The sequence below is a fragment of the Ictidomys tridecemlineatus genome, chromosome 3, assembly GCF_052094955.1.
Source record: "Ictidomys tridecemlineatus isolate mIctTri1 chromosome 3, mIctTri1.hap1, whole genome shotgun sequence".
Taxonomy (NCBI): Eukaryota; Metazoa; Chordata; class Mammalia; order Rodentia; family Sciuridae; genus Ictidomys; species Ictidomys tridecemlineatus.
The window spans coordinates 36,497,633-36,520,243 of NC_135479.1; the positions used below are offsets into that span (position 1 = coordinate 36,497,633).

The 22,611-nt window shown below is 45.8% G+C and overlaps 1 long non-coding RNA gene across 1 annotated transcript; it reads left to right on the forward strand.

Annotated features, from left to right (window-relative positions):
- The first annotated feature begins 17,630 nt into the window (after window positions 1-17,630).
- Window positions 17,631-18,637, forward strand: LOC144376094 (uncharacterized). Its single transcript, XR_013436190.1, has 2 exons — window positions 17,631-17,936; window positions 18,355-18,637. It is a non-coding gene; the product is annotated as an uncharacterized LOC144376094 (long non-coding RNA).
- The last annotated feature ends 3,974 nt before the right edge of the window (window positions 18,638-22,611 follow it).

Below are 22,611 nucleotides of genomic sequence, written 5' to 3' on the forward strand. Positions count from 1 at the left end.
TGGTCCAAGGATTGCACTTTGAGAACCTCTTGTTTATGATGTATCTGATTATTTGTCTGCCACCCCTTCCAGACAGGGGGCAGCCACTGTGATTTCCACACCCCTGAACACTGTGCAGTTAAAGCAGAGCCTATCCTAAAGAGGCCTTCCTAGGTCCTGGGCAACTGCATAGGTTGCAGGCCATGAGGTCAGCCCTGCTGAGGAGGAGGAGTTAGATTTGCCCTCTATAGCCCCTGAGGCTGAGTTGGACCCTCGGCCTGGAAGCAGCAGGGAAAGTGAGTTTGGCCACGTGTCTTGTCAGTCAAGAGGGGAATCTGTGAATGCCACATTCCGTAATGCACTCTTTGTCACCAGAGATATTTCAGTGGCAGGCTGGTGATGGCTTGGGAATCCTGCAGAATTTGAGGGAGGGTGAACCTTAAGGTTTGTGAATTTGAGTTCAGCAAATCTAAAGAATGGAGAGTGGTCTCTGGAGGCCTCATGGGGGAGGAGGTTGGTTCCTAGGGTTTAGAAGGCAAAGGAGAAGATGATCTCCAAATACTTTTTGGTCAGTAGCGGAGGGTAGTAGAGAAGCAGATGCTAATTGGTAGAGAGTTAGACAAAAGAGACTTGGGAGGCCTAGTTTCTAGAACATTGCACATGAAGCGTTGCCCTTGCTTTTCCAGAGAAAACTCAATGTAGACTAGATGCTCATCTTGAGGATAGACCCCTATTTACCAAAGTCAAGGTCTAGTCAGGATCAGGGCTTGGTACAGAGCATTGAACATTGCTGTTGCTTCCTCCTCATCCTCCTCCTATTTAGACCATGTGCACTATGGCATATTAAAGTGTTCATTGAAAGTATTGCAATGTACAATGCTGAAGACTTATGAGAAATCAATATGGAGAAGAGATTTCACTTTGAAGCTTGAGATTTTTGTAAATCAAAATCTCACCATCTCTGCATGGCTGCTGAGGCCAATAGGCTCTTCCTTTTGTTTTGTTTTGTTTTGTTTTATAGACAAGTCTGAGAGGCAGAGCTGCTGCTGTACCTGAGATTCAGCTTTGGTACTTCTGGGGTCCTCTCACAACATGCCCATTACAAGACAGTCTAGAAATGCCGTCTGCAAATTATCCCAGGATGAAACTCAGGAGCTCAATTTCTTCTTTGAATGGGTTTTTTAATCAATTGGAGGGTGAGAAGGAGGTGTTTGGATGAAAATTTATTTCCAAACACCCTGAAAATTTAAAGATATCTTCATAATTATAATAATAATAGTAACCACAAGGATAAGGAAGAGTGATGCCTGCTATTTATTAAGTAGCTCTGACTTGCCAGCATTGATCAGAATACTTTATATACATTGTAATTTTTACTTTTCAAAGTGACCCGATGAGCGGGGACTATAGACCCATGTTACACATTGAAGAAACTTGAGTCTCAGAATTTTTATTTCCTAAAATGACACAGTTCCAAATTGCAGGGCTGTTTTTACATCCAGGCTTGTCTAATTGCATGCCCTTTGTCCTCCCAGCTCCCTGTTCTGCCCCTACTACTTAATTCTGTAGATTTCTTTCTCCTTAAAGCTCATAGTTGTGATGGACAGTTCTTTGGCAAGTTCAATACATGTCACTGACACTCCAGTTCCAGCCATTACTGCCTAGTTTTTTGAGGCATTTGAACCCAGATTAAAACATCACTCACTTCCTTCTATCTAGTTTAGGAAGTAAAAAGTCAGTTTTTATTTTTACTTTTTGATAGCAATTACCTCTTGAGTCGCTGAGTCAATTGGTGAGGGTTCTTGCTGGGATCATGATCATGATATTAAAGGCTCTCTCTCAGGATCTATACAGCTCCCATTAAACAGAGAAACAAACCGATGCTGGTTTATGGGAGGAAGAGCAGAGATATAGCAGCCTAGACGCTGTATTTGAGAATCAATCTCTTCCTCCTGTCTTAAGACCTCTAAGGCTGAATGAGGTCACCTCCTATGGGCGGCCTTCTGTGACCTACCTCTTCCCTGGCCTATCAATGGCTCACTCCAGGCTCCCATAATTTTGTTTGTTTGCTGTGCTGGAGATCTGGGACCTTAAGTGTGCTAGGCAAGTGCTCCACCATGTGCCCCATCCCCAGATCTTTCCCACTCCCCTGCCATAGACCTCTGCCCTCCATCTCAGCACAGTGTGTCAAGGCAGGGCTTGGCATCTGTGAGTGTGCACGTCACCTTCTCCAGACCAGAAGCGCCCAGGAGAGCATGGAGTGGGTGGGTCTGGACTGCAACAAGCTTCCTCAGTGAGTTTGTGAGTATCCAAGAGGAAGTGCCCATGTTGGGTGGGCTGGAAGGAGCCATCCTTGTAGGCTTTCCATGGGGACTCAGGATTACAGGGATTAGTCACCAGCTTTGGAAGAGCTTTGAAAGCCTTTATGGTGTCATGATGAGGTAGGTCTTGTCCACATTACAGCCTGTGATTTTTAAAAAATTTTTTTATTCTAATGTGTTATTTATGACAGCAGAATGCATTACAATTCATATTACACATATAGAAAACATTTTTCATGTCTCTGGTTGTAAACAAAGTATATTCACACCATTGGTGTCTTCATACATGTACTTGGGGTAGTGATTTCCATCTCATTCCACCGTCTCTTTTGTCTCCTTGTCTCCTCCCTTCCTTCCCCTCCCCTCTGCCCTATCTAGAGTCTATTCCTCCCATGCTCCTCCTCCCAACCCCACTATGAATCAGCCTCCTTATATCAGAGAAAACATTCGGCATTTGGTTTTTTGGAATTGGCAAACTTCACTTAGCATTATATTCTCCAACTCCATCCATTTACCTAGAAATGCCATGATTTTATTCTCTTTTATTGCTGAGTAAAATTCCATTGTGTATATATACCACATTTTCTTTATTTATTCATCTACTGAAGAACATCTAGTTTGGTTCCACAGTTTAGCTATTGTGAATAGTGCTGCCATAAACATTGATGTGGCTGTGTCCCAGGAGTATGCTGTTTTTAAGTCCTTTGGGTATAGACCAAGGAGAGGGATATCTTGGTCAAAAGGTGGTTCCATTCCCAGTTTTCCAAGGAATCTCCATACTGCTTTCCATATTGGCTGCACCAATTTGCAGTCCCACCAGCAGTGTGTGAGAGTGCCTTTTCCTCCACATCCTCACCAACACTTATTGTTGTTTGTATTCTTAATAGCTGCCATTCTAACTGGAGTGAGATGAAATCTTAAGAGTAGTTTTGGTTTACATTTCTCTAATTGCCAGAGATGTAAACATTTTTTCATATATTTGTTTATTGATTGTATATCACCTTCTGAGAAGTGTCTGTTAAATTCCTTGGCCCATTTATTACAAATCCTCTGAAAGGGAAACAAGGAAAACTACCCCCTTTAAAATAGCCTCAAAAAACAAAAAAACAAAACAAAACAAAACAAAAAACACTTGGGAATCAACCTAACAAAAGATGAAAGAGATCTACAATGAAAACTATAGAATGCTAAAGAAATTAAAGAAGACTTTAGAAGATGGAAAGATCTCCCTAGTTCTTGGATAGGCAGAATTAGTATTGTCAAAACGACCATACTACCAAAAGCATTATGCAGATTTAATGTAATTCCAATCAAAATCCCAATGACATTCCTCATAGAAATATAAAAAGCAGTCATGAAATTTATCTGGAAAAATAAGAATAACTAAAGCAATCCTTAGCAAGAAGAGTAAAGGAGGTGGCATCGCTATACCAGAACTTAAAAGAGCAACAGTAACAAAAACAGCATGGTATTGGCACCAAAATACGCTGGTAGACTAATGGTATAGAATAGAGGACACAGAGACTAACCCACATTATTATAGTTAGCTTATATTAGACAAAGGCGCCAAAAACACACATTAAAGAAAAGATAGCCTCTAAAGAAAAAAAAAAAAAGAAAAGATAGCCTCTTCAACAAATCGTGCTGGAAAAACTGGAAATCCATATGAAACAAAATGAAATAAAATCACCATGCACAAAACTCAACTCTAAGTGGATCAAGGAACTAGGAATTAAACCAGAGACCCTGTGTCTAGTAGAAGAAAAAGTAGGCCCAAATCTCCATCATATCAGATTAGGCTCCTACTTCCTTAAGAAGACTCCTGTAGTGCAAGAATTAAAATCAAGAATTAATAAATGGGATGGATTCAAACTAAAAAGCTTATTCTCAAGCAAAAGAAACGATCAATGAGGTGAATAGAGAGCCTACAACTTGTGAGCAAATTTTTACCACTTGCACATCAGATAGAGCACTAATCTCTAGGGTATATAAAGAACACAAAAAGCTGAACACCAAAAACAAAACAAAACACAACAAAAAACACATTTAAAAAAAAACCCAACAACAAATAACCCAATCAATAAATGGACCAAGGAACTGAACAGCCTGTGATTTTTAGGAACACTCAGAAAGTTAATCTCTTCTTGGTGACCCCAGAGCTTCTGTCCATACACCCCTCTCAGGTCTTAACACTCTCACTACTTCTTGTAGTGAATAATTCTTGAGAGTCTGCTGGGGACCAAGCCTTGTGCCAGGTGCTGGAGACACAATGGTGAACAGAACAGTCCTGGTCCCGGGCCCCATGGAGCTTACAGAGGAGAGATATGGCTTATAATCATGGGACCAGAATGATTTTTCCCAGTACACTCTGAGCTTCCTGAAGGTAGAGATTGGGGTACATTTGCTTTTCAAAAGTTTTATTTTAAAATTTCTTTTATGATTCATGTACTTTAATATTCACCCTTTTAATGTATAGAGTTCTGTGGTTGCAGTGCATTCATGAGGTTCCACATCACCACTATCTAATTCCAACACTTCATCACCTCAGAGGAGACACGGTATCCATGAATGTCACTCCTTCCCCACCCATGCTAACTCCTCGCCTACCTTCTGTTGTACAGATTCGCCTTTTGGACATTTCTTATTTGCATGGGGACATTTCATATAAACAGAATCATGCGATATGTGGCCTTTCGCATCTCCCTTCCTCCACTGAGCTTGTTCCTAAGTTCTTCCACATCGTCGTATGCATCAGAACTTAATTTCTTGTTGTGTCCAAATTCTATCCCATTGAATGGACGTACCATAGTTTATCCATTCTTCAGTCAAATGATGGTGACATTGACTCTTGTGTTTTGTACCTCAGTGTTTTCTTCCCTTCTTCTTGCCCTTCTTTCCCACCTTCCTCTCTTCTCCATCCATCCTTCCCTTCTCCTCTTATTCCTTTTTTCCTATCCAGATACTTATTATTCCACACCCACCATGCTATGGCATTGTAAGGAAACATACATTAAGCTTCCAGACTGAGAGAAATTGAAGGGCACTATTTTTTTAAAGTTTTTAAATAACTGCTTTCTTTAAAAATAATCTTAGATTTATAGAAATGGTGCAGAGTTAGTACAGAGTTCCTGTATCCCATTCCCAATTTTGCCTTCTAACATCTCCTATTACCACAGCACATTTGTTCCAATAAGGAACCGGCACTGTTACCACATTATTCACTCTATACTTTATTCAGATTCCACTAGTTTCCCCCTAGTGACCCTTTTCCCAATCCAGGGCTCATCCCTTACACCATTAGGCACTGAGTCCCCACCTCTCCTTAGCCTCCCCTTCTCTGTGACCGTTTCAGAGGCTCTCCTTGTTCTTGGTAACCTTCACAGCAGTTTTGAGCAGTATTGGTCAGGTTCTTTTCAAATAAATATCTCTCCGGTGGGATTAGTCTGCTGTCTTTCGCCTGGTTAGATAGGAGCTATGATTTTTCCGGGGATGGCCCAGAGAGTTGAAAAAAGATACCGTTTATAAATTGCTGTGAGGTGTCCCGAATTAAGGAGTGAGACTCAAACTGCCAGGGTGTTCAAGGAACTCAAGAGAAGCTAGGGGTGCAGCTCAGTGGTAGAGCACTTGCCTGGTATGTGGGAGGCCCTGGGTTCAGCCCTCAGCATTGGCGGAAGAGAGAAGAATCTGAGAAACCTTGCTTTTGAGGTCTTCAAATGGTAGGAATAAAATGTAGAAAAATTCTTTGGAACTTTTTCCAAAGAGAGCTGCATGTTGCCTATCATCCTGGGGGTAAAGCAATGAGACTTGGTGGGACAAACATGACTTGACATTCAACTCCCCCATTCGCCCTACAGGGTGGTGTTGGGCGAGACAAGCCCTCTTCCTTGGCCTCTGTAGAACTAGGAAGTTGGAACTGATGGCCTTCAAGGCTTCCTTCTTCCCATTGTGTGGTTTATGCTCTAAGAGAGGACCCAGAGCTCCCCTCAATGTTCAGTGAATTCCAAAGTTGGACCCTCCTTTGCCTCCGTATCAGCACCAGGTTTTTGTATTCAAGGGACATACACCCCAGGAAGAGGCCTGGCAGACAAACACACAAGAGAAAACAAGCCCTAGACCTCTGCAGTGTGGATCCCCACCTGGAGGGACCTGTGAGCGTTCCAGGGCAGCAGTGCCCAGAGCAGGACCCCTGTGCTGGCCGTCCCCGCTGACACAGCACAAGAGCCAGAATGACTAGGGTCATGGCAGATCCACGCACCGCACCGCGCTGCAGACTCGTTCACCTCAAGGGGCTGTTTTGGTTCAGCAGCTCCTGTGCCTTGAATGAGTTAATCACTGATGACAAGAGCTTAATTTATAACCGGACAGCAGACAAGATAGTTCAGGCTCTGGCGGGATGGCACTGAACTGTGGCGCGGGGCATTGCTCAGAAGACACCTGGATGTGCAGCTTGGTGCCGAGGCTGGGAACTTAAGGTCCCCCTTGATTCCTTAGAGGCCACCTGGGCCAAAGAGATGGGAGCACGTGCTGAGGACTCGCCCTTCCTCTCTCAGCATATGTGTCAGAAAACCTGTGCAGGGAACAGCCAGGCCTGATAGAAACGTCGAGTCAGGAGGGAGCATGGGCAGGCTAACCCAGCTGAGGCCCCTTGGCCAACAGTGTGACCAGAGGGGGCGGGGGAGGGCTGGGGAGAAGGGAGGTAGTAACAAGTGTGGAAGGAGGGGTGGGAGCCTAGGGTGAGAGGTCATTCCACCAGCCTGAGTCACGCAGCTTGTGGCCTGACCTGGGAAGTCAGGCCTGTGAGGCTCTTCCCTCCCATCCCACCATAATCCCTCTCACACACCCCTCCTCCTGGCACCCCCAAAGATGGGAGTGAGGCATGATGTGCAGGTGCTTCTGGGGTCTGACCTTTGTATCTGAGACGCTGCTTTTATCTGGAATAAAACGACTCTCCTCTGCCACGTTAGAGACCCAAGGCCGTGGTCTTGGGTGTGGGTGCTGCGACTCTGCCAGCTTTGGTGGCCCTAGGTTTCCCGCTAGGACAGTTTGGAATTCTGAAGTCAGGCCTGTGGATCGAGGAAGTCCCCAGTGAGACTGCCCCAAAGCCACTGGACTCAGGAGGCCTTTCCATGAGTCCACAATCCAGCTAAAGACATAAGAAGAGAAAGTGGGAAGGTGATTGGAACTGAAGACAGGAACAAGGCCCATGTGAGAGTCGGGGTGCAGAGGAGCTCCCCTGTGGGCTGCTGAAAGATGGGCACCCTGAGAGGGTACTGGGAGCCCCGTGGAGTGGCAAGTGACTTGGGCTTGCTCTTCCTGCTGTAGCCTGACTCTAGTCACTCAGATCCAGCCCCACTGCCCTGCTCCCGTCAACGCAGCCCATGCAGGGTCCCCTCTCCCTGGGATAAGCTGCTCCTCCACTCAGCTGTCCCTCTGGGCTTTCTCCATGTCCTTCTCTTCTGTCAGCCATCAAGACCCAGCGGGGTTCCACCATGTCTCCACAGGGTTCTCCACCAGCGAACCCCAGCCCTGGCTCTCAGTCTCTTGGGGTGGGGCTTGGGAACCTGTTTTCCTTCATCTTCACACACGCTTTGGATTCCAGGCCAGGATTGGGGATGTCTTTTCTGGGTCTGGGCACAGGGCTTAGGTCATGGTGACTGCATGTCACTGTGCCCAGACAGCCCCCTAGGCTTTGGCAAAGAAGGGAAGCAGAGTAGGAGGCCCAGGCCCTTTTAATTTGCACCATTTTTATCCGTTCATGGTTCCCTCTCCATATCCCAGACACCATCCTGGGTCCTGGGTTACGAGAGCAAAACGCAATCCCTGATCCCGTCGGCTGCACATGGCACATAGACCCGTGGGAGAGACCTGGTGCATCAAATTCCTCCTGTTTCCATGATACAGAGCAACAGGGGTCTCACAAAGGTGCTCAGAAAACCCGTGGTGGGGATCCTGGTGCAGGCTGAGTCAGGCAGGCTGGGACTGAATGAGGGGTCTGAGTCCCTCAGGACACCCAGGATGGTTTCTAAGACAGATTTCTTCTCACAGTGCCCCCCAGCAGCCCCTGCCACTGCTAGTCTCCTGAATCTGCTCTTTGTGTCAGCCTTTGGGAAATGGTATGTTTTTAAACAGAGAAGAGACCCATTTTGTTCATGCCAGGGTCTGTCTGCTAGCATATACAGTGCCCTACTGAATTTCGAAGAGGTGCACCTTCATTTGAACAGACAAAACCTTGGCACATGACTTGGCCAGTCTGACAGGCTGGACTTGAGCCCCGATTCACTCCTTCCAACCCACTCCCCTCAGCCAAGTGTACTTGTACAGTGAGCAACTTGGACAACCATCCGCGGGGATCCTGCTAGAGACTCCTCTTGAGCAGAACGTTCTGGCTTCTTGGCACATGCTCACAGCTAGAAGATTCCTGTATCCTACAAGGACATAATTATATCTTCTATGGGCATAAATCTGTTTAAAGATTTAAACAGGAATTTATATGCATTTTTTGAAGAATTGGGTATTTTTCTTACCTAAATGGAAACATGGGGTCCAGGAGAGTTCTTTCATATGGTAATTAATTCACATACCCTGGCCAATAAGCCCTAGACTTGGCATAAGGTTCAAAGCAGAAATTGGGTTGAGATGAGACTCAGGGATGTTTCTGGATCAGATTTGCTGTTAGCCACTGACACTGGGGTAATTTGGCTCTCTGAGTGGCAGTGAGTCTCAAAAACCTGGTGAAACAACATCTTTGGAAAGAAAGCTCAAAATGTCTTTAACTAGAAAGAATGGAGGAGGCCTTGCTCTGTTTGGGAGCTAGAAAGAGAAGCCTTTTGCAGTGGAAGATGAATCTCATCCCACGCTGGCCACATCAGTGGCTTTCAACTGGAGTGGCCCTGGAGAGGCCCCTTGCCCAGACCCTTTCATCTACCAATGGGGAAGCTGGGACTCAGAGAGAGAAAGCGGATTGGCTTAGGCCACAGGGTGAGTGACAGAGCTGGCCTTTCTTCTGTACCTGGGTCTGGTGTGGGTGAGGCCAACAGTGTACATTATGGGGACGGTGTGAGCCACATGGGTGACTGGGAGAGGATGTCTAGGGTCAGAAGACATGGTGGCTCACTAGGCCCAGCATGGCCCCTCCTCTTCCAGACGTGGAAAGTGGCTTTTCCTAGTTAAGAGGGATTCGGGTTAAGCCTCATTGGGAGATGTCACTAGGAATCCAGTGGACACTGGGACCCACAGAAGAGGAAGAAGGAAGTCAATCTCCCAGTCACAGGTGAATACACTCATCGCTGTTCCACCAGGAATTGCAATAATTGATTTTGGGGTGTTGGAGGGTACGGTGCCCAAACGGCACCCTCCCTTGGGTACCACACTTTTCCATGTTGGACATCAGAAGGCACGTTTTCAGTTGTGAGGTGAAATTGAGCTCAGAGTCGCTGGCACAGAGAAGGAGCTCAGCAAATGGTGGCCTCTCTCAGTAGAGATCCTATTAAGAAGACAGGGAGAGAATGGGAAATGCATATAGCCATCCTTCCAAGGATGCTTTCAGGAAGTGTGGTTTTCCCTTCCTACAGATGAGCAAACTGAGAAGGTGCATTTCCTGTCCAAGGTGACACAGTTCCAAAGCCACAAAAACTTGGCCTCTTTGGTTCCGTGTCATTTCCACTGGGCCATGGTGACTTTTCGTAGACTCTGTTTCAGTTTCCCTCCCTCACAGCCAATCCCTGAGCCCCAGTGCATTTGAATGGAAGGGCCGGCCGGCCATCCATGTAGGAAGGTCTGACTTTGGGACACAAATGTATTTGTTGTTGAAGCATTTGAGAATGCTGGAAATGGGAGTCCCTTTCTCAAAGCACAAGATGAAGGGACGTTCTGGGGCTACACCCAGGTCTGTTTGTATTTCACTCCAAGACAGTAGAGATTATAGGCATGCATCACCTTACCCAGCACTTGAGTTCTATCTAACCACGCCCCCTGAGCCTGTGGGTTTGGTAGGTCACTCAGGCTCTAGAGTCATTAACATTTTACACTGTAGAAGTATTTCCCATTTGCTTAAAAGGAAATCTTAAAAGTGAAGAGGTGTTTCCAAACTCTACTGAGGCAGAGCCTCTGAATCGGAGAGCTGGACCATGTAGTCTCTAATCTCCTCAATGTGCAACGTGGAGGCCCAGAGTCAAGAGAGGAGGTTCCCAGGATTCCAGGGGAGTTTGACACAGAGCCCAAGTCAGCACCTGGCTGCCACCACACTCTATCCAATGCTGGTGCCTCCCAGCTGTGCAGCTTCATAGACGAATAAGAGTTGATTGAAAGGGTAAAGGATCATAAAAAGCATGCCATGCCTGAAGAACAACTTTAACACATGTAAAGAGAGGCCCAAAGATTTTTATTTTTATTTTCAGGTTAACACACATCAAAACCCAGCAGGTCTTCCAACACCAGCAATTTGCATTTTCTGAAGCCACCTCAGTGAGCAGCTCTGAAATAAATTAAAAAGAATGGTCAAGGCTGAATGCACACGGAGGTTTCCATGTGCTCAACTCAGCAGATTCAGTATGACCCCTACAGAGCTTGGACTCTGAACCGGCACTAACATTCTCTATGCTCAATGACCATCTCGCACAATGAATTCATCTGTGTAATTGTGCTTAGCTGTCCCAAGATTAACTCCATGTTTGCATGAAGATCAAAATGCTTGCTTTTAGAAGTTTGGTTTTCTTCAATTTCTGTCTTATCTGGGGAGGCATGCATGCTTGGAATTTCCTGGGCTTTTCTTTTTTAAATCTCTTGGAGGGATTGAGAATGGGAGGGTAAGATGGGGTGGGGTGGGATGTTTTACCTTCTTATTGTTCTTTTTTTTTTGAAACAACAATTGACAATTTTTCTTTGATATTCTTTTGTCAAAGGCAAGCCAGACCCTAGGGATCTTAAAATGGATAATAGCATTATGGCTTGAACCCCTGCCCCCTACTCCTATGCTAAGTAGGACATGACCTAGAATTCTGCTTTATTTAAAAAAAAAAAAAAAAAAGATCTAAGGGCTGGGGATGTGACTTAGTGGTAGAGCACCTGCCTAGCATCCGAGAGGCCCTGGGTTCCACTCTCAACACCGCAAAAAAAAAAAAAAAAAAAAAAAAAAATCCTAATGGATTAAATTTACATACATACATGCACAGAGTACCGCTCTGAAGTTCCTATCTCGATATGTATTTGTGTTATGCATATACTTCTGCTCCACTTGCACCTTGAGTTTTTGTTTAGTGCCCCTTGGTAGTGAGATGTCTGCTCTGTGTTTTTCCAAGGACAGACACTTCCGAGCCAGAAGGAGGCCCACCCACATTCCTGCGCTGGAAGGGTGGTGGCCTGATGCAGATCAACCGGGTTTACTTTCTGATTTCACCTCACTTGCACTTGAGTGACAAGTTCTGGGAGAAAAAAGTTGGCACAGTGCACCGAGGTCCATGATAGGGAGCTGTGGGGGACAGACAGCAAGCCGTCTGAATGGGGTGGAGTGTCCCCACTTAATCATTACCGCTGCTGACATTAGTGAAAAACAAGCAAGGCATAGTGTCTGCATGGGACCTACAATGAGTGGATAGGCGGCCAGATTCTTAGGAAGTGGGAGGTAGAGAGGGGCAGATGTTAGGGAGAAGCCTGTGTGATATTGCAGGTTCAGTGTGCACTTTTTTTTTTTTTTTTTTAAAGTGGCGGAAGAATCCAAACCTCCCTGGCTATTTCAAAATCCTAATATCAGGGAGGAGCAGGTGTTTTTCACCCTTCCTGTGTGAGCCCAGGACACAGGGCAGCTTTGAGAACAAACACATCCTTTCTCAAAATAGGAGGCCAACTATTTACTTATGCAAGCGATGCTATGAGAAGGCATTATAGATTGAGTCACAGCTGTTGAGCTTTGCACTGACCACCAAAAGGCTCCTTCCCAGGGAGGAAAAATCCTGAGGCTCTCAGTGGACTGGCTCAAATAACAAGTCAAGGGAAGAGCTGCCTCCGCCTACCTGTTGAAGCTGCCCAGGCACACCCCAAGACAACTTGCAAACACAGACGACAAGAAGGGACATCAAAAACCTGCTTTTAAAAATCATGTTGCTACCTGTTCAAAGTTGGATAAGCAGAACTAGAGCATGAATGGAATCCTAAATAAAAAATCATTTGTTCAATCCAGTCATTCAACAAATATTGAGTGGGATATGCCAACGTGGCTTGACAGGGGATGTGTGGTAGGATTACCCTCCGCCCTGAAGGGGCCTGCTTGAAATTCGAGGTTGCATTTAAATTGAGAGCCTCTGGATGGAAGTGCTTAGTCTGTTCTGTAAAATGAGATCTGGGCTGGAAACACTGGGAGATGGAGAGACACTGTAAATTTGGTTGAATGAGTGATGCCAGGTCCCTCCTTCTGCAGAAATTCACGGGTCCAGTAGTCTTCCCGGGGCATCCACGGCTGGGTGTTACTTAGGAAAGAGCCCAGTGAGGTCACTGTCCCTTCAAGGACCCAAAGAGAACAGCTTGCAAGAGGATCTGCCTCTACTTCGTGTATCTGAGGTTAAATTCAGATCCTGCAGCTAGAAAGGGATTCCCAAGGAGGCAAAACTCTCCCACTCGGAGTAGTCAACTTTGGTCCTGCGGAAGCTTCAGGAGGGCTGAATGGAAAGAGCCATGCAGTGGGGGGTAGGACGTGGGTTGTCCCTTGCTCAGTTTCCTGTCTAGTGGGTGGACTCAAGTTCACTGAGCTTTTATCTGACTTCCACTGTTGCCCTGCCCTGGTGGCATCTCCCTGTCCTCTTTGCCTGGCCTGGCCGGTTTCAGACTCAGAACTGGCGCAGCACCAGCGAGTTCATGGTTTTACAGACCCCGAAACGTGCTTTGCAAATAAATGACGAAGACATTAAACGTATTGCATGCAAACCCCAAGGTCTTGAGCAAGGACAGACCTTTGGAATTGTAAGAGGAGTGGTAGAAAACACCTGTTCCTGAGTTTTAGACCAGAGGAGAGGGGGCAAGTGACCACGGACAGGAGACACCCAGGTGCTAGGAGAGCTGTGTGCCACCTCCCTCAGTGCGTGGTGCTCTGGGCGGTGGGGTGGCAGGTGGGCAAATCTTTAAGAACAAATCAAAATCTCCAGCGAGGAAACCAAATTCAGTCTTTCTGAATCCTTAAGGGGTCTGTAGCAAGGCTGGGACATTTTAACAACTTAAACTTGGTAATCTGACCCTTCTTCTCCAATAGCACTCTCCCCTAGACCCCACTTTGTATCAAATAGAGAAAACGGGGCTCAAGGTCAGAGAGTTTATGAGTCTGAAATCTTATATATCCTTCTGTTTTATTGTCTTTCTTTTGGTGCCTACTTCCCATGGTAAGCAATATTATTTTCCCATTTTTAAGTAGTTTAACAATTCTCTTAAAATACACAAATTCAAATTTAAAAAAAAAATTGAGTTGATCCTATAAAAATATTCACAGTGTAGGTGCTACCCAGGTATGACAACATAGGACAGATGGCTCCTGGGACACCACAGCAAGCTCTAGGTTCCAAGAAATAGCCCTGCCCCAAATCCCTGGACCTCATTCCCCAGCCAAGCCTTGCCCAAGCAGCCACTTTCCCGGTATGTGTCCTTGCCCCACTTCACCTTTGCACTGCCCGTTGAAGTCTTCAAGGCCAAGTCCAAGCCTCACCTCCTAGAAGCTTCTAGAAGCCAGCAGCCTGCGTTCAAATGCCAGCTCTGTCACTAACAGGGTGACCTTGTAATATGTTACTCAGACTTTTTGAGCCCCAGTTTCCTAATCAATAAACAAAGAAATAAATCCTATAACATTTACTAACAGTTTTATTTTTCAAAGATTCAATGAGACCATGGGAGTGAAACTGCCTAGTTTATAGAAGAGAATCAGGAAATAGCTCTGTGATCCCAGCAATTCAGAGGCAGGAGGATGGCAAATTCTAATCTCAGCAATTTAGTGAGATCCTATCTCAAAATAGAAAATGAAAGGGCTGGGGATGTAGCTCCCCTGGGTTCAATCCTCAGTACCTAAAAGACAGAGGGGGCGTGGAAATCTCCATGACCCATGTGGTTTCCTTCTGGACGAGCTGTATTCACTCTCCCTTGTCTCTGGTCTCCTTACCTGTACGATTACCTTGGACCAGAGGTGTCTGTATAGAGATAATGACACTGAGCAGCCCCTCCGGGTGTGGCTCCCTGTTTTCTGGGATATTTGTTCCGACGGCTTCTGAGTGTGCCTGGGCAGCTCACAGCATCTCACCCTGCAGGCCTCATGGGCACCCCGAATCCAGCCCATCTCCACCTGAGCTTTGTGGAGCCTCACCTCCCCCAAGTTAGAACAGTGGTTCTCAACTGTGGGTGTTTTGGTATCCTCCCCCCACCAGGCCTAGGGACATTGAGCAGTGTCTGGAGATATTCTTGGATATTATGGCTAGAGTGAGGGATTCTTACTGGCATCTCAAAGGCAGAGGTCAGAGATACTGCTAAATGTGCCCCAATGCATAGGAATGACCCTGTCCTGTGTGTCAGTAGTGCTGTCGCTGAGAAGCCCTGACCCCAAGGCACCCTACAAGGTGGGCCAAGGTCTTCTCTGCTCACAGCCCTCCCTCCCATGGCCCTAGTGAGATTATCCAAGGTCTTCAGGTGGAGGATGAGTCTTGCTCCCCACCTGCTGTGCCCCTGCTTTTTCTGTCCCTGCTCTCTGGCCCTTCTCTCTCTCTCTGTCCTTCACTGATCTGCTGTGCCTCCTGCTGTTCCTCCAATACACTTCTTGCACACCAGGTGCCCTGTACCCAGAATGCTCCTCCTTGGACATCACTCAATTCACTCCTCATTCCTGAAGTTTCTGCTCAAAGGTCTCTTTCCCAGGAAGGCCTTCCTGGTGGCCTCATGGAAAGCCACGGCCCTCACCCCTCACTCTCCCCCTGGCGCATGCTCTGTGCTTCTCCATGGCGCAGATGATCACCTTACACCCTAATTCATTTATTGTATTATTTTTTTATTATTTTCTCTTCATACTAGAGTATAAGACCGACAAGAAAAGCTTTTCTTTTTCTTTTCATTTCTTGATCTTGTTCACTGATATTTCCAACTGCCTGGTGCTCAAAAATGATTTACTGAACAATGAATAAATCAATATCATTCTGTTCCCTGGTTGTTCCTCTTACCTCTATTTTCCAGCTAATTTATGAAGCTACCACTCGTCTGACACCCAGGTACAAAATCTAACCTGAGGTTAAGCTTGAATCTTCCCTTTTGCTATTTTTAACAGCTTCAGTGAAAAATGTGATTCACTTACCATACACTCACCCATGGAGAGAGTGTAATTCAGTGGCTTTCTGTTTATTCCCAGTTAAGGAACGATCACTGCAATCACTTTCAGAATGTTTGCATTGTCCCAAAACGAAGCCCTGCACTTCTTAGACATCCCACCCCCAAAACACACAGCCCCCTTCCCCCAGGCCCTGGCAACCACTAATCTGCTCTTCACCTCTGTGGGTTTTCCTTTTCCAGACATCTCATGTACATGGAGTCCAACATTTGTGACTGGCTTCTTTGACTCGGCATAACTTTTCAAGTCTCACCCATGTTGGGGACTATATTACTAGCTCATTATTTCCACAGCCATTGGATAGGTAAACAACATTTTGTTCACTCACTCATCAGTTGGTGGACATCTGGGTGGTTTCTAGTTTGGGGCTCTTGTGCACAAGGCTGCCATAAACACCTGTGCATGAATTTTTGGGTGAACATACGTTCTCATTTCTCTGGGGTGTTCCTGGTCACGTGGTAAATGTGTGAGGCCTTTCCAGGAGGAGAGGAGGAGCATGCCAGCTGTTTTCTCCTCTCTTTGAGCCGGCTGGCGTTCTCCCCCTTGAATCAGTGCCCTGCTCCATCTCCAGAGAGACTCCTCTGCAGTTCTCCCCTGGAAGGCTGCAGTGCCTCCTAATGAGGATCTCTCCAGTGGGTCACCCTCAGCTGCACCCTCAGCTTCCAGGGGAGGGACTATCAATGTCCCAGAGCCCAGGCCACACCTCACCTGATTACAGCAGCCTCTCTGCAGGTGGGACCAGTTACTGGTGCTTCCTGATGCTCCCCAGGTGACTATAATGTGCAGCCAGGGGTGAGAACCCTACAGGGCCTTCCTTCCTTCCTTCCGTCCAGGCTTCACCTGCCACTCAAATCTGACTGTGGCCCCACCCTCTTCTAGAAACCCCTCATAACACATCCTGAGCTCCCAGATGCTCACCACACGTGCCCACCATTCATCCGCCATGCTTAACCACACCCACTTTCCCAAGTGCCAGCTGGTCTCTGACTCCATGCCTAGGGAGACCACCCCCAACCTGAAGTGTCTTTCTCCATCTTTTCATCCTCCATTAGGAGGTCTTCCTGGCTACTCTCTCTTGGTGGGCTGGGTGGGACCCTCTGTCTCCTTAGCCCTGAGCCGGCCTCTCTGCCACCCCAGGGACAGCCTCACTGAGCCTCACAGCCTCACTCTCGAGGCCAGGGCCCATGTGTTATCCATCTTTCTAGCTGCATACCTGCAGGTGGTGCTCGTGTTCACTGGTGGTGTGTGAGAGTGGGAGGGGGAGGGGGAATGGATGCCTACTGGTCCACCTGGGAGCAGGGACCCCCTAGGCAGCCTTATCAGCGGTTCACTCACACTCTTCTGAGCTCCCAAAATAATCCTAGGGGATGCAGCCGGCCCCAATCTCCTCCCTTCCCCTGGACCACAAGTTCCAGCACATTCTTCTCCAAGGGCGACCTCTACCTGCAATTCCCCAGCCTCAGCCAGGTGCCAGGAGGTGTTGGCACTGCAGGGTCAGGGTGGGGCAGTCTTCCTGAAGCTAAAGACAAAGGCCCCAACCCAGACATATGGCATACAAGTCTACCTTCAAAGGGCCAGACTGAGGTGAACGTCCTTGTCCCTTCGTCCACCATGAATTTCCAGGCTCAGGAAGGCAATTGCCCTCCTTGTGACAAAGCTGTAAAGAGCAGATATGAACATGGGTAGAGTGCAGACTGTCCCTCTGGGCGGGGCAAGGTCCACCTGCTCGCTACCCATGGGGCTTCCTCTCCCCTGGCTCCCCACGCTGATTTCTCTGTCTCTGGGGGAGTTGGAGGCTATAGGGTCCAGTTGCTGGTGTTGGAGGCCTCCATGGGTCTTTGTCCTGGAAATTACTAGGTTCCTCCCTGCTGCTCAGCCCACATTGATGGCCTCCTTTCCCCAAGATCAGAGGAGCACTGTGAAGGGAGTCCAGCCCTGCTGCCACCATGTGACTCTGGTTGACTCATTTCCCCTCTAGGACCTTCGTTCCCTTGAGGTTTAGCGCTAGGGCTGGACTGGACAGCCCTGGAAGGCTTTGCTCCAGTGGAGAGCGCAGCTGGGTGAAGGTTCTCCTCTCAGGTCTGAACTAGCAGAAGAACCATGTTTGGCAAGACCAACGTCAAACATGGCCAAAACCAACAAGCCTGGCAATAACTACTCTTTGTATTTTGATTTCTTCTGTGTTTGGCCTCGACATAGCATGGTGGCAGAGCCATGCAGGAGACAGCACTGGACAAAGGAAGCTCCAAGACCCGAATTCATGCCTGCTCCACCCTCGATGAGCGGTGTTATCAGGGGTAAGCCACTGTTCTCTCAGAGGCCTCAGTTTTCTCATTCCTGAAAGGAGACATTTGAGCTGTGAGTGGTGGGGCATTGGCGTATGCCTGTAGCCAGAAGTTGAGGCAGGAGGATCGCAAGTTCAAGACCAGCCTGCTTCAGTACTACTGAAGAGAAAGAGAGAGAGAGACTGGCTGATTGATTTAGTACTTTCCCAATTAATTCAACAGACTTCTTAGAGCCTTGGGGGTGCCTGGCCTGGGCCTCGGGGGAGATAGGAAGGTGAATAGGACAGGAGGAGCTACTTGAGGTCCGGCAGGAGACTGCCAGGTAACAGGCATTTGTGATGTACTGTTGCAGTATTAGTGTTCTATTTCTTTAAAAATATTTTTTTGTAGTTGTAGGTGGACAAAATGCCTTTATTTTGTTTATTTTTAGGTGGTGCTGAGAATCAAACCCAGTGCCTCATGCATGCTCTACCCCTGAGCTCCAGCCCCAGCCCCAGTATTGGTGTTCTTAAGGAAGACAACTGGAATTATTAAGAAGGCTTGGTTCTACAATCTTCAATACCCTCTTTCTTCTTGGCTAGAAAATGCTTGCTTTAAAATTCAGTACTAGGGCTGGGAATGTGGCCCAGTGGTGGTCACTTGCCAAGCATGTACAAGGCCCTTGGTTTGATCCCTAGTACCACAAAAATAAAGAGAGAAAATTCAGCAACAAATAGCTACAGCCCACGTTCTCAAGCAAAAGGTGGTCAGACTCTATCCAGTCCAGGAACCAAATAAGACCAGTCTAGTATAAATTGGTCATCTGGCCACTGAGCTTTCTGACAGGTTGTTAAAGGAGTCTGGGGCTTGCATGAGAATACAAGTGCGATGGAATGAACAGAGGGGGAAGGCCCACACAGACCTGCAGGAATGAGCAGGGAGACATTCCCAAGCCATGCGGAAACGAGGAATTGGGTATTAGATCAGCAGTGCAGACAGCTAGCCAAGTGCTTGGGAAGTGATGAAGTCACATCTCGGCCTCACGCAAATCTCTATTAAAGTGTTACATGGTGGCACAGGAGGCTGAGGCAGGACAATTGAAAGTTCAAAGCCAGCCCCAGCAACTTAGTGAAGTCCTAAGCAACTTAGTGAGATCCTGTTTCAAAATAAAAAAGTAAAAAGGGCTGGGGATGTAGCCCAGGGGTTAAGTGCCTCTGGGTTCAATTCCTGGTAGCCAAAAAAAAAAAAAAAAAAAAAAAAAGGAGTTAGATGTAAATCAACTAAAAATTAGAAAACAGCATCAAACAACAGAGAATTGGTTAAATTATTGTATATTAATACAATGGACTATTATGTAGTTATTAAAGCCATGTTTTAGAAGAATCATCAATGCTTACAACCTACCATTAAGTAAAATAGTAGATTACAAAAAATAAATGTCTTATGACCACAGCTTTGTAGTTCAGTTCCCCATGAGATATATGAGATTGTGTGCTTACACAAACACACGTTTGAGGTGTATATAAGTCCACATGTACATACATACAAAAGTCTATAATAAAACAGGGGATAGCAGGTAATTTTTACATACACACACTTACGTGTTTTTCCCCAAGTATTCCACATTAAAGACAAGCTACTTTTGGAAAATACATTTTATTTAGAAAATTGTTTTATAATAGCTCTAATATTAAAATAATTGAAACACTTTGATAAAGGAAAGTGAAGACAAATTCAGGGAGCAGACCCTATGAAGACTGGGAACCCACTGGATTGAGACATCCTATTTTTCCCAGGACGGTTCCATGGATCAACCAAACACAACTTTGTAATTGCTCTGGCACCTGACACCTGACACCTGATGCCTGGCCTTCTCTGGAGAGGAAAATCCTGGCCCACTGTGGGAAAACCACCGCTGGGTACAGAAGATGGCTCAGGGGTGGCCAAGCTAGTCTTATATCCATTTCCAGAGGAAAAATAAAGCTGATGGTTTTTGTTCTCTCAATTATGACTTTTCTCCTATAATATTTTTTTGAGGAGCTGGGAGTATAGCTCACTGGTAGAATATATGCCTAGCATGCAGGAGCTGATGTCCACCCCCCACCCACCCCAAATTTCTTTAAAACATATGATACCTAAAGTTACTCTGATACGTTAGAACTCCATATAAGACTCAGACCTAGTACTGATTATGTATTTAACTATCTTAAGTTCTCTGTATCACCATTTCAGCAGACACTATTTCAGGAGAATAAAGACTACAACAACCTAGGTCTGTGTTTCAAAGTTCCCAGGTGATTCTGCAACACCGCTGTGCACACAGGTTGAGAACCACCATTGTAGCATGTTCCAAAGTGGCAGTTCTCAGACTTTGCTGCCATTGGAATCACTTGTGCAGTTTTAAAAACTTCCAATGGCAAGGCCATGTCTCAGACCACTAAACTCAGAATCTGTAGGCACCTGCCCATCGATGGGCCTTAAAGGTCAGGCGAGGTGGTGCATGCTTGTAATTCCAGCAGCTTGGGAGGCTGAGGAAGGAGGATCATGAGTTCAAAGTTCAGCAATTTAGCAAGGCCCTCAGCAACTCAGGAAGACCCTGTCTTTAAATAAAACATAAAAAGGCCTGGGGATGTGGCTCAGTGGTTAAGCGCCCCTCGGTTCAATCCTCATACAAAAAAAAAATCACTTGGATGATTTCAATATACATCTGGATTTGAACTAATATTTTAAATGATAGCAACCCAATAAACAGCTTGTAAAAGCAGAATCTGAACTACTTTGTATTCTCTGTCTCCCTCTGCTGGCCTTTCTACCACACTGCTGTAATTTACTGTCACTGGGTATCCAAGACACTGTTGCTTGCTGGTACTTTTAAAAATTTGCTAAGAAAATTAAAAAGAACCAAAGAGGACTGAAATTTTTAAGGAACTAAATAGCTATAAAGTATATTCTTGTCTGTCACAGGATGTTCTAAGAGTTTTAAATGCATTAAGATAGGGCTGGGATTGTGGCTCAGAGGTAGAGTGCTTGCCTAGCACACTCGAGGCCCTGGGTTTGATCCTCAGTACCACATAAAAAAAAATAAAGATATGTGTCCACCTATAAGTAAAAAATAAATATTTAAAAATACATTAAGATAAAGCAGCTAAGAAAAATTTTGCAGTATTTGGCAAATAAAAAGCAGCCAATAAATGTTAGTTATGACCATTCACAATAAAGCACAAATTAGAGTCCTTCTTTTGAGTACCAGTGATTCATTTTTAATAAATGGTTTTAATTCATTACAAAATATTCTTAGTCACTTAGTCCTATTTGTCCCTGGAAAATTGGCTATGGGTCAGTAGTGAGAAGAAAAACTAGTCTTCTGGCTAGAAAGACAGTTTTGATTTTCCTGCTTTGACTGCCTCAGAAAGCAGTTGTTTTACTGTTTACTTCTATTCATTGTATTATTTTCTGAGTTGATTTATTTTCTTCATTTCTGCACATAATCATCTGTGAATTCAGGCTCTCAGGCTGGTTTTATGTGAGTAATGATAATTTGGAATTACTTGAAAAAAATTTTTTAATTTTATTTTTGGCTTATTTAATCACGTTGGCTATTAAATTGTGTACAATATCGGGAGACAGTAATGACACTTAGGTTTGCTTATTTTGATTCTGATTTTTTAAAGGAGAAGTCACCGCTAAGATAAATGTTTTATTATATTGGTGAGGTATCTTTTAAATTCCTTATTGTTTTAAAAGGAATTTTGCTTGGAAAAAAGACATTATTTTTTATACTCTTATAGCATCCATAAAAATGACTGTTTGGCTTTTTCAATTTGGTGTGATAACATTTTTAAATTAATGTGATAGCATTTTATTAATAGAACTTGCCAGCATTTCTACAGTAAATCCTAGCTGGACATGGGGTAGATGAGAGCAACAGTTCTCATGACACCCCCCAGAGAGGGTATCCCACCAATGTCCTCCTCTCCCATTCATTACAACCGTAAGTCTCTGCTCCTGATGGTGGTGGTGGTCCTCAGGGATGTGGACAGAAATGACAAATGCACAAACACTCATTATCTGACACTTGGTCCCCACTAACCCTGGCACAATGTCGTCATCCAGTGGAGCTGAGGACCCTTTAGCTCAGGCTTGAGGACTCAAGGTTCCACCCCACTGTGCAGATGGAGACATCCCAGCCCAAGGAGGATGCCAAAGAAAGAGCAGCAAGGGGCCCCTGCCAGGCCTGAGCTGGGTGCTTCTCATGTTGTGGGACCTGCTTCTGAACAACTCTGTGAGAAACTGTTAGCCCCACTTTGGAGATAACTTGCCAGAGGACATAGTTATTAAGTAGCAGAGCTGTCCTTTAAAACTGGGTGTAATTTTGGAGCTTGTACAAGCTGGATCTGTAGATTCTGAAGACTGGCTCTTGGGATGGGTGAAGAGGCAGAAGCAGAAAAAGAGTCAATGTGGCCTATCCCTTTCTTCTCCTTAAGGAACTTGTGGGGACAGTACCGAGGCTCTTGTTTGCAGACTGGAAATCCTGTGGTGGCGCCTCTCTACTGATGGATCCAGGTTCCCGAGACATCCCAGCTATCGCCTCACCTAAAAGTACAGCTGAGGGAATCCAGCTGTTGTCCTCACAGAGACTGCTGGAATGTTGGCAGTATCTCTGCCTAGGACGCTGAAAATGCAAGGAAAGAAATGTTTGATATTTATT